The following is a 16,032-nucleotide window of genomic DNA, read 5'->3' on the forward strand; positions in this document are numbered from 1 at the left end:
AATTATTGAAAAAGTGTTCCTTTCAAAACTAATTACATTCTTCGACAAGAATAATATTATTTCTGGGTGTCATCATGGCTTCAGACCACAGAGATCAATTGAAACTGCCACTTTCAATCTGATAAACCATGTCGTAAATGCAGTGGACAACCACAGAAATATCTCAGGTTTATTCTTGGACCTAACAAAAGCTTTTGATGTGATTGATCATTCTATACTCCTGAGGAAGCTCGAATGGTATGGTGTAAGAGGTGTGCCAAATCAGTGGATCAAATCATATTTGGAATATCGTTCTCAGGTAACTGAAATTAAGTACACAGAAGGAAATGAACTCCAGGTACACGTTTCAGAACCATGTGGACTAACTCATGGTGTTCCACAGGGCTCCATTTTAGGTCCCTTTCTTTTTTTGGTCTACATTAATGATTTCCCATCACACGTTAGGGATTCTGAACCAGTACTGTTTGCAGATGACACCAGTCTATTGATTGAAGGGAATAATGAAGAAAATCTTACTGCATCTGCAAAAGATATTACAAAAGGAGTGTCTGAATGGTTTACCAGAAACAGGCTAATAGTTAATCCCCAAAAAACTGTACTAATGAATTTCCATACTGATCAAAATAAAAATCCGGCACAACCTGTAATATGTATAGATAACCAAAACATTAGTTCTGTCAATGAAACTAAATTCTTGGGATTCATATCCAGGAAAATCTTAAATGGAACACTCATATCACAGCCCTAAATTCAAAACTAGCAAAAATGAGCTATGTGGTAAGAATTCTCTGCAACAGTACTAGTGCAGAAACAGTTAGGGCTGTATACTTTGCTCGTGTACATTCAGTACTGAAGTACGGTATCATTTTCTGGGGAAATGTACATCAGGCCATAACAGTTTTCAGGAAACAAAAGGCAATTATAAGAATAATGAAACAAGTGAGCAGCAGAAAATCATGCAAACCTTTCTTTAAAGATCTAAAGATCCTACCCCTTCCCGGCATTTATATACTGGAAATAGTCACGCCTGTCAAAAAAAGCATACTGAGAAAAGAAAACCTTTTTCCTCAAAACAAAAGTGTCCATGATTACAGTACCAGGTCAGACAGTGACATACACGTCAATCATTGTAACACCACATTGTGCCAAAAAGGTGTATATCATGCACGAACAAAACTTTACAACAGATTACCAAGACATATAAAATCTCTTACTGAACTACAAAGCTTTAAAAAGTCTGTGACATCCTACCTTCTGAAAAACTGCTACTATTCAGTCTCACAGTATCTTATGCAAGAAAAAATGTAATTTGTATCTTTAATTGTAGAAATAAGTTATGAATATACAGTATTTCAAAAATTTGTAATTATTAACTGTATAGATCCAATTTGTCATAAAAATTTGTAAAATTTATGTTTGATATTTGAAATCCAATAGCCAATAAATGTTTTCTGTCCAATATCCTGTGTACAATATATGTACTTAAAAAGAGATTTATATGGACAAATAAATAAATAAATAAATAACCTATTAACTAAAGAACAACAACACAATTTGTATACAATCTTAATGAAATACAAGAGTGTATTTTCTGAAAAATCAGGAGTGATTGGTGATTATGTTTGTCAATTTAAGATAAAAAAATAAGGAACTAGCTTTTTGTACACCTTTCCCAGTTCCCATAAGTTTAACGCCAGCAGTATGCATGGAAATGCAGAACATGATAGAAAATAACATCATAGAAAGAATTGTAATCGCATATAGCAACCCTTTACTTACAGTAAGAAAACTAGTGGGAAGAGTGCAGTTAGTGTTAGATGCACGAGCTTTAAACAGACATACAGAGAAAGCAAGAGACAGACCTGTATCTACTGATTATTTGTTAGCGAGATTCTAACAAGGAAGGTACTTTAGTTCATTTGATTTGACTGTAGCTATTGGCAGGTTAAATTACACAAAAATTCATGATAATATACTGTGTACCTTCTCAAAGGAAAGTCTCATCAATTTAAAGTGATACCCTTTGGATTAAATATTTCAGTATCAGTGTTCATACAAGCAGTAGATGAGACACTAGATAAAGAACTGCTACAATAATTAATTTTATGTAGATGATACACTCCTGGAAATTGAAATAAGAACACCGTGAATTCATTGTCCCAGGAAGGGGAAACTTTATTGACACATTCCTGGGGTCAGATACATCACATGATCACACTGACAGAACCACAGGCACATAGGCACAGGCAACAGAGCATGCACAATGTCGGCACTAGTACAGTGTATATCCACCTTTCGCAGCAATTCAGGCTGCTATTCTCCCATGGAGACGATCGTAGAGATGCTGGATGTAGTCCTGTGGAACGGCTTGCCATGCCATTTCCACCTGGCGCCTCAGTTGGACCAGCGTTCGTGCTGGACGTGCAGACCGCGTGAGACGACGCTTCATCCAGTCCCAAACATGCTCAATGGGGGACAGATCCGGAGATCTTGCTGGCCAGGGTAGTTGACTTACACCTTCTAGAGCACGTTGGGTGGCACGGGATACATGCGGACGTGCATTGTCCTGTTGGAACAGCATGTTCCCTTGCCGGTCTAGGAATGGTAGAACGATGGGTTCGATGACGGTTTGGATGTACCGTGCACTATTCAGTGTCCCCTCGACGATCACCAGTGGTGTACGGCCAGTGTAGGAGATCGCTCCCCATGCCATGATGCCGGGTGTTGGCCCTGTGTGCCTCGGTCGTATGCAGTCCTGATTGTGGCGCTCACCTGCACGGCGCCAAACACGCATACGACCATCATTGGCACCAAGGCAGAAGCGACTCTCATCGCTGAAGATGACACGTCTCCATTCGTCCCTCCATTCACGCCTGTCGCGACACCACTGGAGGCGGGCTGCACGATGTTGGGGCGTGAGCGGAAGACGACCTAACGGTGTGCGGGACCATAGCCCAGCTTCATGGAGACGGTTGCGAATGGTCCTCGCCGATACCCCAGGAGCAACAGTGTCCCTAATTTGCTGGGAAGTGGCGGTGCGGTCCCCTACGGCACTGCGTAGGATCCTACGGTCTTGGCGTGCATCCGTGCGTCGCTGCGGTCCGGTCCCAGGTCGACGGGCACGTGCACCTTCCGCCGACCACTGGTGACAACATCGATGTACTGTGGAGACCTCACGCCCCACGTGTTGAGCAATTCGGCGGTACGTCCACCTGGCCTCCCGCATGCCCACTATACGCCCTCGCTCAAAGTCCGTCAACTGCACATACGGTTCACGTCCACGCTGTCGCGGCATGCTACCAGTGTTAAAGACTGCGATGGAGCTCCGTATGCCATGGCAAACTGGCTGACACTGACGGCAGCGGTGCACAAATGCTGCGCAGCTAGCGCCATTCGACGGCCAACACCGCGGTTCCTGGTGTGTCCGCTGTGCCGTGCGTGTGATCATTGCTTGTACAGCCCTCTCGCAGTGTCCAGAGCAAGTATGGTGGGTCTGACACACCGGTGTCAATGTGTTCTTTTTTCCATTTCCAGGAGTGTATGTTAGTAGGATCAGGATGCGGGAAGAACACTGTATTACTAACTAAAATCCTAGAAAAGTTTCAGGAAAAAGATATCACAATTAAATTAGCAAAGAAGTATTTTACAAGGGAAGAACCGGAATTTATAGGACATTTTGTAGGGACGAAGGGAATAAGACTGTATCCTGAAATGATAGAGGCTATCAAAGACTGTCCGGAATCAAGAAATGTACAACAATTATGCTCATTTCTGGGGATAGACTGATTCTATCATCACTATATACAAGGCCTAGCCATAAACGATCCCAGACTATTGTCATTAGTGAAACAAAGAACAAAATGGATACAGGATGAAGGACCACCTGAAGAATTCTTTATTCTTTAATATTAAGCAGGCATTGGTAAATACACCAGTATTGTGAAATCCAGTAATGCATGAAGCCTTTAAGTTAGCAACTGATGCTTCTAAGTATGGTATAGGATGTAAACTGTTCTGGGTTGAATGGAATCCCAAGTGAGGAGATCATAGAACAATAGTGTTCATTAGCAGAAGTCTTTATAAACATGAAATAAATTATACAGTAACAGAAAAGGAATTATTAACAATTGTATGGAGTATAAAAAAGTTTGGTATGCCCATTTAGGGGTTCGAGATCATAATATACGAGGGCTGTTCAATAACGAATGATCATAATTTTTTTTGACAACATACCTTTAGTCATCCTCATAATTTTGATAGTTCTTCTCAAAGTAGTCTCCCATGAATGTGATGCACTTGTCACAGTGTTTCTGCCAGTCTTCAAACACATGCTGGAAACCATTTTTTGAGAGATCCTTCAAAATCACCTCTGCAGCCTTCACCACTGCTTCTGATGATTGATAATGCCTCCCATGAAGGCGTTTCTTCATGTTAGGCAATAGAAAAAAGTCACAAGGGCTAAATTTGGACTATAGGGAGGGCGAGAGACGCACTTCACGTTGATTTTTTGCAAGATGTTCAGCAACAACATTGGAAATATGTGTCCACACATTATCGTGGTGCAGCATCCAGCCTCCTTCATGCAAATGTGGTCTTTTGCACCTGATATGGACTTGCAATGTTTTCAGGACATCCCTGTAGTATTGTCCACGTGTGGGTACAACATGCTGATAAACCATTTCATAAATATCAAAGAATGAGATGACCATAACTCTCCCAGCAGAAGAAACCACTTTTACTTTTTTGGGGGTTGTTGATGAAAGAGATTTCCACACTGAGCTTTGCTGTTTGCTCTCATGATCAAAATGATGTAGCCAAGTTTTTTTCAGCAGTGATTACAATTGAAAGAAACTCTGGATCTTCCTCTAACATCAACTTTAACTGCATACGGACCTGCACACAAATGTCCTTTTGTTTGGGAATCAACAGTCTTGGGACCCATCATGCACAAACATGTGTCTTGTAATTTTTCTGTCACCAACATGTGAGTGGTAATCAATGAAATGTTCAGTACTTCAGAAAGTGATCTTAAGGTAACTCGTCGATCCACTCTCACAATGATAGCAGCAGAGTTGATGTTTCCTTCCATGAGAGCAGTAACTGGAGCACCGGGTCGACCTTCCTTTGGAATCGATTGTCTCCCCTCTTTCAACATTTTAAACCACATTCGAGCAGTCCCGTAGGTAAGAACAGACTCTCCATAGGCCTCCTGTAACATTGTATAGGCCTCAGCTGAAGATTTGTTGAGACGAAAGCAGAATTTCTAAGCCACATATTGTCCCTTGCATGTTACCTCCACTGCAGCAGATTTTCAGATTTCAGATATGAAGAAACAAATGAATAAGTTTTTCCCAAAATATGCTGGACCTTTCAAGAAAATAGGGATACCACATTCCAAAGCAGTATTTCAGATAGATACCAAAACAGGATATGAAAGGAGACTTTATAACATTCATACAATAACAATGTTTAAGCCCACAGGATAATCTGTCCTCTTTGCAGATCAGGTGGGGTGATGACCACCAGGTTCTGAGTTAACTACTTCATGTTTTTCCACTTTAGTTTTCTATGAGGCAATTTCTTCCTCTTTAACTATTCTATTGTCTTTCAACTTTCTCCTGTCATCTTAGAGACATTTTGCCAACATCAAGGCTCTCTGTTAAAAAGGTACAGGTATACCTATATTTCAAAAACATAAGTATAGCATAATCTTCATAAGTTGCAGGAAGGTACCATATTTACCATAATAACTGAAAAAAATAACAGAGTACAATAAAATTAGGTATTTATTTGTACAGTATTTATAAAAATGATCCAAATACTTTTATACATTTATTGTATGCAAGATTTTGTATTTTTTCCTTCCATATAAAAAATAGTTTGGGTTTTATGTATGTTTTATAGGGAAGGTTAATGACTCAAATGAGTGATATATTTTTTTAAGTACAGTACTATCCATCACACATTGGCTACATATAGAATGAGCAAGTTCCCATATGGTTGTTAAGATCCACAGAGATGATTCACAAAGACTTTAGGACAAATGACAATAACTACACGACAAACAACATGTGAATACCAGGTCACTACTGGCTATCCATAGGGGTGGGTTAGGATCAATTTTCACGGTCTGAGATGGTGAAAACCGTGACAGTCTGTTCTGTAGGGAATGATGACCACCTTCTCCATCTGGTGTCACTGTCAAGAACTTTAGCAGAAGGGGAACCTTGGTTGAGGGGAGGGTGGAGGGGGGGGGGGGGATCTTGAGCCTAAGGCACTTATTCTTATCTTTTCTTTTCATTCCTCTTCATTAGGAGTACAAATTTTATCCCCCATCTTTCCATATACATCTGTTACTACCATTGTAACTCTTCTCTTATCCAGACCATATAGTGGTAAAGCTAAGTTATTCAGAGGCACTTGTATAGCACTTAAATGATAAGAGGTTGACAAATAGGAATGATAAAAGAAAAGAAGGAAGTAAGAAACCAATATTTTATATAGATTTTGAGTAAGATCACTATGCAGAGGAGAAATCTTCAATATTACATATACACAATGAATGAGAACTTACCTTCCAAATACAATATAGCATATATAATTGTGTAGGCTTCCATGGCCAGAGTCAGTCGACATAAAAGTTTTCTGGGTGTAGTACCACATCATAATGTATAAAACTACTGCTGCTGGAGAAAAACCAACGTTCAGCCACGGTTGCAGCGGCCTTCTTCTGGGTCTACCAGCAGTCTACTGAGAGACCCAGAAGAAGGCTGCTGCAGCCACTGCTGAAACATTGGTTTTTCTCCAGCAGCAGTAGTTTTATACATTATGATGTGGTACCACACCCAGAAAACTTGTATGTCAACCACAATATAGTATGTTCAATGTATCTGTCCAGAGACTTAGTTGAAAATGCAGCACATACAAAAACACAAAACTAGGGAAGTAAGCTAAACAAAGATAGGGAAATATTCTCCAAAATTGCTAAAGCATATGAACTTACCAGAACTCAATTGATTCCTTAGGCTTTGTAAAGTTTAATTTTACAGTACTAAATTTATTTCTGAAATACAAAAACAGAAACCTGTACATGGTCAGAAACCAAATGTGTTTTAAGCCATGGTGACTAATGTAAGAAAACTGATGATGACATGTTGAAAGGAATGCACTGAATTTAGGTCACATGACACCTCAATATAAAAGTAAAATTTTAGTTATGGATTGCTTATAAGGTCTCTCTTTAGTTGTGCAATTTATTCCATACATCATCATTCATCTTACCAGGGGAATGTTTTTTTAGATTAGATTAGATTTACTTTCATTCCAATTGATCCGTAGTGAGGAGGTCCTCCAGGATGTGGAACATGTCAGAAAAACAACAATACATGACAAATATTTAAACTAAAACAAATAAGCTAATGTACCATTCCACAGGTCCCAAGTGGAATGATCGTCATTTTTTAATGAACACTAAGAGTCATTTTACAAATACTATTGCACTGAATTTAAAATAAAAAAGTTTTATATTTATTTATAAGGTAAGAAACATGTAATACAACTACTGTAATACTTATTTACAATGAACACATTACTGCACTGAAATGGTGCAGAAGTTAGATTATACTTACACACACACACACACACACACACACACACACACAAATTTTCAGTGAACACATTACTGCACTGAAATTGTGCAGAAGTTATGTTGTACTTATATACAAATCAGTGTGATAGTGTAGTGATACATGTTGCTATACAGCACAGCAACACATCTCACTTCCCTTTTGCTAGAATGATGAACAATGTGCATGTGAAAAATGTGACTTTAATTAGCAGAAGCATAAAAAGCACTACTGTGCCCAGGTTTGTTGGAATTTATGTGCAGATATGAGAAAGAAAAGTGCAGGCACAGTGCAAAAAGTGATGATGGATGCATAACTTGGACTGGCCAAATGACTTTGCCGTCATGTTTTGGGAGTGCTGTGGACTCCAAAGAGTAAGGGAGCCTGATGACAATGATCAAGCACTAAAGACAACTGAAAGTTGTTATATAAACTGTATGATATGCTCTCTTGAGTTAAGTACGAACTTATGGTTTTGGTCAAACACTGAAGCATCATGTATGAACATGGTGTCTGGAAAGCTTTGTTAATTATCAGTTGTTGTGGGTTGAGAACTTATTTGAATACAGAAGAATTATGGAAACCATGTTTTGTGATTTCATAGTGAGGTGTTTAAATGTAGAAGCTCTCTTGTAGCTCTCACCCCTCTGCAATCAGAAAAGAAGTCAGTCGTCAAACGTGTGGCAATGCTTAGCAGGACACAACATCGAGAGAAAATAAGACAGTGACCAGGAAGATAGCTGTTATTGCAGGGAACGAGTAAAGACTTGGCATCTTGCAGTATATCAAACCTTAAAATCAACCCACAACAAGAAAAACTCATACCTAAGTTTGTGATAATGGGCCCCAGTTCATTTCTCACACCTTTCAATTGTTTTGTTCACATCAAGGCATTCATCATGTTATGGCTCCACCATTCCAACCTCAATCAAATGTCAAGGCAGAACAACTAGTGCATACATTCAAGTTCCAAATGAAAAAGTTAGTTGTGGATTCTTCAGCAGACAATGCCCTTCTCCATTTTCTGAGCATCTGTTGCTTCATGCCCATGGAGGAGCAGAGTTCAGCTGCATTGCTTCACGGTCAGCAGTCTTGCACACTCCTCCGCCTTCTGTGGCCTGTGCTGCACCTGCTGTGGTTGAGTTTTCTGGCCGCTTTGCACTGAGATTGCTATTGTAGGTGCAAGGGTTTGGTTGCTGGCCTGAGTGGATTCCAGCCACTGTTGTCTGCCACCGGGGACACCGTCTTTGCAATGCCTATACAACCAATGCACTGGTGACATGCCACTTTGATTGATTGCACCCCATTCACTGCCAGAATCTTCAGTTTGCAGATACAGCCCCTGTCATGGCAAACTGCTCTGCTGTCCTTCAATTCAAGTCCATCATCACCTGCTGTAGAGGTGCCCCTGTCCCATTGGCTGCCTCCTCCACATGTGGAGCCTTGGGGTTCCAGCTCCCCAGTGCTGGGTGCTGGTCCATTTCTGGCCTTGAGTTCGTTGCCACAGCCTGCTGTTCTGGTCAGGTCACATCCATTGGCCTCCTCACCATCATCATCTCAAGCATTGTCCATCATCACCAGTGGGACCAGCCCTGTCTCCTCTATACTTTTACCTGCCTGCTGATGATGACACAGAGATGGCAATAGCACCATACTCTCTGATGCTATCATTGGATGCCACATGGGACCACTGCCCTCTGGTGCACCTACATCCTGCACATTGCTGCCATATGCCCTGGTCCCTACCCAGCACATTGTCCCACCCCCTCCATCGGCATGGGGTGCTGCTGCTCCAGATCTGGTGGATGTGCCTCTTGTCAAGCCACTGGTGTCTACTCCACTGCCTGGGCACCCACTTCACATGAAGGAGAGGTGTACTGTATCCTACTGGTAGTGTGTGTGAGCATGAGTGTGCCGAGTGTGGTGTTGTCCCACATGTGCGATTGAATTGGCTACCAACTGTAACAGCACAGACTGATCACTGCAGGCCATCTGTGCACAGCATGGCTTCCACTGCACCATCATATATATGTGCAGAGCAGTGCTGACTGACTCTTTATAAAATTCTGGTTTTTATCATGCACATCAGTTGTTCTGTGTCTGAAGGAGTCCCAAGGGGCTTAGCTCCATTGTTGTTCAGAGGTTACAAATATAGCCATATTTGTGTGACTTGGATCAGTTTTGTGTATTACTTGGTTACTACATTATTCAATAACTTGTTTACAATTGAAAACTCCATGGTGGGATAATGAGAACATTATGAAAAGGATAGATTGATACTCACCATATAGCAGAGATGTTGAGCTGCAGACAAGCACAAGTACTAACATGTAAGCTTTTGGCCAGAAGACTTTCTTCTGAAATAGATGACATACACACACACATTCACGCAAATACAGCTCACACACATGGGATCACTGTCTCTGGCTGCCAAGGCCAGAGCAATTCTTAGAGAAAACTGTAACTCTTTCTTCAACATATCCCTCCAGCACTTTGAATCCTGTTTTCCTCAGAACAAATGAGGACAAAATTAAACTACAGAGACAAGGAATAAATAACACTGCACATTAAAGTACCTTGTGCCAAGAAATGAACTTCTAATTCATTCAAAGGTCAAGTGATACTTATTAATGCCTTTGTGCAGGTTGTGGATTCCAGTTGCAAGATATTGTTTTTAAAAATAATCCAAGAGCAAAACAAAAACAATCAGTATCATTATACACAAGAAACAAAGACAAATAAATGGGTAAATAAAACTGAGTCTCCATGGAAAAGATGCAGCAGAATCATTGAAATCAGTGAAACCATTGGCCACCAATTTCAGTGATTAGCTCACCACAGATAGCTAACATTTCACATCTAAAAACAGACACAAGTTTGTAAAGACAAATGTTAACCAAAACTCAATTATTGGTATTTAAAACAGGCAGTTCACACCACACTAATGTTAATAATGCATGTAACATATTGGCAGCAGGATCTGACAGCCATAAATTTCTGAATGTGTGTGTGAATGAGAAAAAAAACTTAGGCTCATCTTAAACTGAACTTTAATACTATCGGTAGTTTAATTTTGAATGAATGATGGCTGTGACTTTGATGTTAACTGTTACAGAAAAGGGCAGTAAGACTCGCATATGGTGTAGTTCATAGATAATAATCAAATTGTGAAGTGTTTGCTCAGCACAAATACTTAATGATGTATTCTTTATATGTATTTTAATTACTTTCATTTTTTTATCAATCAACTGAAAATAAATGCAGTGATGTATATGAGCAAACACCAAGACAAAACATGAGAGAGAGAGAGAGAGAGAGAGAGAGAGAGAGAGAGAGAGAGAGAGAGTGAGAAGTATTTGTGCATCAGCATATAGTCGGTAAGCTCAAAACTGATCCTGACATAATCATCTTTTGGCAGACAAAGGCTCCACCACTCCCACAATGACTAACAGTAATTACCAGACAGAAGGTCTCCACTAACTATCTGACTCCTTCACCCACAAACCCTGCCTTAGAGATCCCATCCAAGAAGTCCCACGTAACCTCCAGACCTCACTGGAATCCCTAGGCCCAGCCCAGAACCTCTCCCCAAAGTCCATCTCCCTCCTCATGGCAACATTCTACATGCTCCTCAAAATCCATAAACCTAATAATGCTAGACAACCCATTGTAGCTGCTTATTGTGCTTCTACTGAAATACATTCCATGCTTGTTGATTAATACCTCCAACCCATGGCCCAAACCTAGCCTCTCACATCAAAAATACTAACCCCTTTCTTCGCTGACTATCCACTGTCCCCATACCTTTACCTTCTGGATCCCTACTCATCATTGTTGATGCAACCTCCCTATCTACTACACCTCATCTACATCTACATCCATACTCTGCAAGCCACCTGACGGTGAGTGGCGGAGGATATCTTGAGTACCTCTATCGGTTCTCCATTCTGTACACCAATATCCTGAACCAATGGCCTCCCCCCTATCAAACACCACCTCTCCTAATGTCCTTCGGATTCCAGCCCCACTATCTCATTCCTCATACACATTACCAACTATATCCTGACACATGACTACTTCTCCTTCAAGGGGAAGGAATATAAATAAATTCACAGCCCAGCCATGGGCACCCACTTGGCACCCTCCTATGCCAGCCTTTTATAGGTCAACTAGAGGAAACTTTGCTAGCCTCCCAAAATCTCAAACCCCTGGTCTGGTTTAGCTTCGTTGATGATATCAACATGATCTGGACTAACAGCCAAGGCATCCAATCTTCATTCCGTCATGGCTTCAACACCACCATTTTGCAAGCTGTCATTACTTTCACACAAAAAAGTCCATCCTATACAGCCTGGCCACCCATGGATGGCATACCTGCAGTGATGAGAACTCTTTTTCCCAGTATGCTGAAGGTCTCACAAGACCTTTACAGGCAGGCACTACCCCCCAAATCCAGTTCACAGACAGATTTCCCATGCCGTACCCACCACTCCGAAGAATCAGCTACAAAGGAGCATCCAGCTTATCACGCAGTATCTTCATGGACTGGAACAACTGAACCATTTCCTTCACCTGGGCTTTGGTAACCTATCATGATGCCATGAAATGAGGGATGTTCTCTCCACAATTCTTCCCACCAATGCTAAGATCATGTTGCATCACCCACCTAACCTACACGATATCATAGTCCATCTCTATACTACTCCTACACCCAGCCCTTTGCAACAAGGACCATATCCTGAGTAAATATTCAGATGTGAGACTTGCTCAATCCTTCCTACTCCAGTCCCAACACAAAATTAGCCTATCCCATCACAGGCACAGCCACCTGCGAAAGAAACCATGTCATACACCAATTGTGCTGCAATCACCGCATAGATTCTCATGCCGGTATGATAGCCAATCAGCTGTCCACCAGAATGATTTTGTTGGTCACAAAAAAAAGCCAATAATGTTTTTCACAGTTGCAGAATTTAAGCAGATTATTAAAGTCTTGTGCAATTTCATGACAGCATCTTTTAGCTATCTTTGTAATCAGTCAATAGGGGTCATTCCAACAAGCACATTTCATTCTTATAAAATGTTTAATATATAGGTTTACAATGCTATACTGATTGATTTTTCACTGCACAGTTTGCTAATGCCACTCAGTTTGACTTTTGTGAAGGTTTCTCCAGATAGAAAGCCTTATACAATTTCATGAATGAAATCCTAGCAGTGCTAAACAATAAAGCTATACTGTTTGCATATCATGTGACCTTCCCAAAAAAATCTTATAAATTAAAATTTTATGACATCAGTGGTATCCTTCATGTATAGATGGAGACTTACCTTCACATCAGAATGCAAGAAAAGCATACTGACAATCTGCACTGCATGAACAAAATTAAATTCAGAATGCTCATGTTCTTACAGATAATGGTCATTCCTTGATGATTTCATTGTTGTCAAGCAGATATTGAACTACATGCTATTTAATATAACAGAGAAAGTAGCATTTTTTTACAGTTGCTTCATTTTGTTAATCTCATCCCACTTCAAATCTCTGATAGTTCTGATTAATGGTAAGACCAACAGAATATACTGAGTGAAGAACAAATCAATGCATCCTGGAAGGAAATCTGTTAATCAGCTGCTTCAAGAAGGTTCAAGAAAGTTACTACTTTCCAGAAGAATCTTATACTCACCTACATGTGACATACTTACTTGAAACTATGACTTCTGAAATCATGTCTCCCTACCAGATGGCTGTCAACTATGAGAATATCCCAAAATGTTGTAGGAACATTCTTGTGGAATATAAATACTTTAAGATAAAAGGAGACTACTCACCAAAAATCAGAAGTGTTGAGTAGTTGATAGGCACACTCAAAAAAAAGAAAGAAAGCTTGCAGTTTTTTTTATTTATCCTGTCATGAGCTAGAGTAAAATATACAAACACACACACATTCACACAAATGCATACACATGCCTATGTCCCTACATTGTGCCAGCTAGACTCAGAGTGCTAATGTTATTTTTGCAGCAGGTGGACTGGTTGTGGTGGGGGTAGTGTTGGGTGGGGTGGCTGGAGGGAGAGGATGGCAGAAGGAAGGAAGAGGGGCTGGGGGTGTGTGGCTAACAACACAGAAGGATGTGATTGGTGTGCTGGCTAGGAATGCAGAAGTGAGGGCTGGCACAATCCCCCTCCCAATTCATGCCCCACATCACCTTCAGCATGTGCCACTTCCACTGGCCACTACAATCATGCCAGCCCATGTATGTGCCACCCCTCCCTTCCGCATTTCTAGCCAGCAGACTGGCCACCTCCCTCTGAGCTGCTCACCACTCGTTTCCAGCCCTCTACCTCTTCTTTCAACCACCCCACCCAGTACTACCCCACCAAAAACACTCCACCTGGCACAAAATAGCATTGGCACTGACTGTCCAGCTGGTAAAATGTAGGAGCATAAGTGTGTGTGTGTGTGTGTGTGTGTGTGTGTGTGTGTGTGTGTGTGTGCACATGCGCACACACGTGTGCGCATTTTACTCTAGCTCGTCATAAATCTGAAGGCCGGCAAGTTTTCTTTCTTTTGTGTGCCTATTGAACAACTGAGTACTTCTACTTTTTTGTGATTGGTCTCCTTTAATCCTAAATAATACTGTTAAATATAGTTCAGATAATATCAAACATATAGTATTAATGGGAGAGCAACCTGTAAGAGTGCTATATGATCTTTCGTATGACTTGCATGTTTTGCCTATCATTTATATTTATTTACGCATTGATTTCACCTGGCAACATTAGGGCCTCAGGTCCTCTCTTGCATTTAAAAAGACATCCTTAAGGAAGAAACAGCAGGGTTTAATGTTACAGACAGGGCACAATGTTGAATTTGAAAAAGGTGTGGGAGGGACCCAGCTGTGTCCTTTAAAAGAAGGTACACACCTTTAGTGACTTAACATTACTTATGCAAATTAGTATAGTTACTGTGAGGCTCTCAGCCAGTATTTATGACAGTCTACACAAAGGATACAAAATATCATATCATTCAGCAGGGAAGTGTGCATTTGTTTCTGTCCTCAACTGATCCTTTCATAAATACAGTGGTTATGAATCCCAGGAGTGGTAACTTACTGTTCAACAGGTACTTAACACATGCTGTCCTGATTTTTCTTTGTGCTCATCCAGAAACTCTATTACCCACTCCAATTCTACTTCATAACTGATTATTCTCAATTTCTCTAACAGGGTCTGTCTCTCTTTCTGATATTTTCTTTTTATTATTTCTTCCTTCTTTCACACACTTCATCTATCCTAATGGTTTCAGGAGTATGGGATTTCAGTTTCTCATGTTTTGGTCACTTCACTTGTTGCAATATCATATCAGCAAATTAATTTTGCGATTTTTAATGACATCAAGTTTAGTTTGATTACTTTAGATTCTTTTTTTAAGTAACTTTTATGAAAATAACAATTTTGTGTATGGTTCTGTAACGTCCATATCAGCTATGAAACTTTTTTAACATACTGTAAAATTGTACTACACACATAAAAAAAAAGTTTTGCATCACCTCGGTTCCGAGAGTTCCAGAACCTGTACAGAAAATTGGAATAGAGATCAATGTAAAACATAATTTCCTTTTTATTGATCATGAAAACCACACACTGAATGTTGTGCCACCATACAGCAAGACCTTCAGAGGTGGTGGTCCAGATTGCTGTACACACCGGTACCTCTAATACCCAGTAGCACGTCCTCTTGCATTTATGCACACCTGTATTCGTCATTGCACACTATCCACAAGTTCATCAGGGCACTTTTGGTCCTTATTGTCGCACTCCTCAATGGCGATTTGATGTAGATCCCTCAGAGTGGTTGGTGGGTCACATCATCCTTAAACAGCCCTTTTCAATCTATCCCAGGCATGTTCAATAGGGTTCATGTCTGGAGAACATGCTGGCCACTCTAGTCAAACGATGTCATTATCTGGAAGGAAGTAACTCACAAGATATGCACCATGGGGGTGCGAATTGTCATCCATAAAGACGAATGCATTATCAGTGTACTGCTGATAAGTTTGCACTATCAGTCGGAGGGTGATGTTCTCATATCATACAGCCATTACGACACATTCCATGACCATCAGCGGCGTATGTCGGCCCCACATATTGCCACCCCAAAACAGCAGGGGACCTCCACCTTGCTGCACTCACTGGACAGTGTGTCTAAGGCGTTCAGCCTGACTGGGTTGCCTCCAAACACACCTACAACAATGTCTGGTTGAAGTCATATGTGTCACTCATGGATGAAGAGAACGTGATACCAATCCTGAGTGGTCCATTCGGCATGATGTTGGGCCCGTCTGTACTGCACTGCATGGTGTCATGGTAGCAAAAATGGACTTTGCTGTGGATGTCGGGAGT

This window comes from Schistocerca serialis, chromosome 8 (assembly GCF_023864345.2).
Source record: "Schistocerca serialis cubense isolate TAMUIC-IGC-003099 chromosome 8, iqSchSeri2.2, whole genome shotgun sequence".
Taxonomy (NCBI): Eukaryota; Metazoa; Arthropoda; class Insecta; order Orthoptera; family Acrididae; genus Schistocerca; species Schistocerca serialis.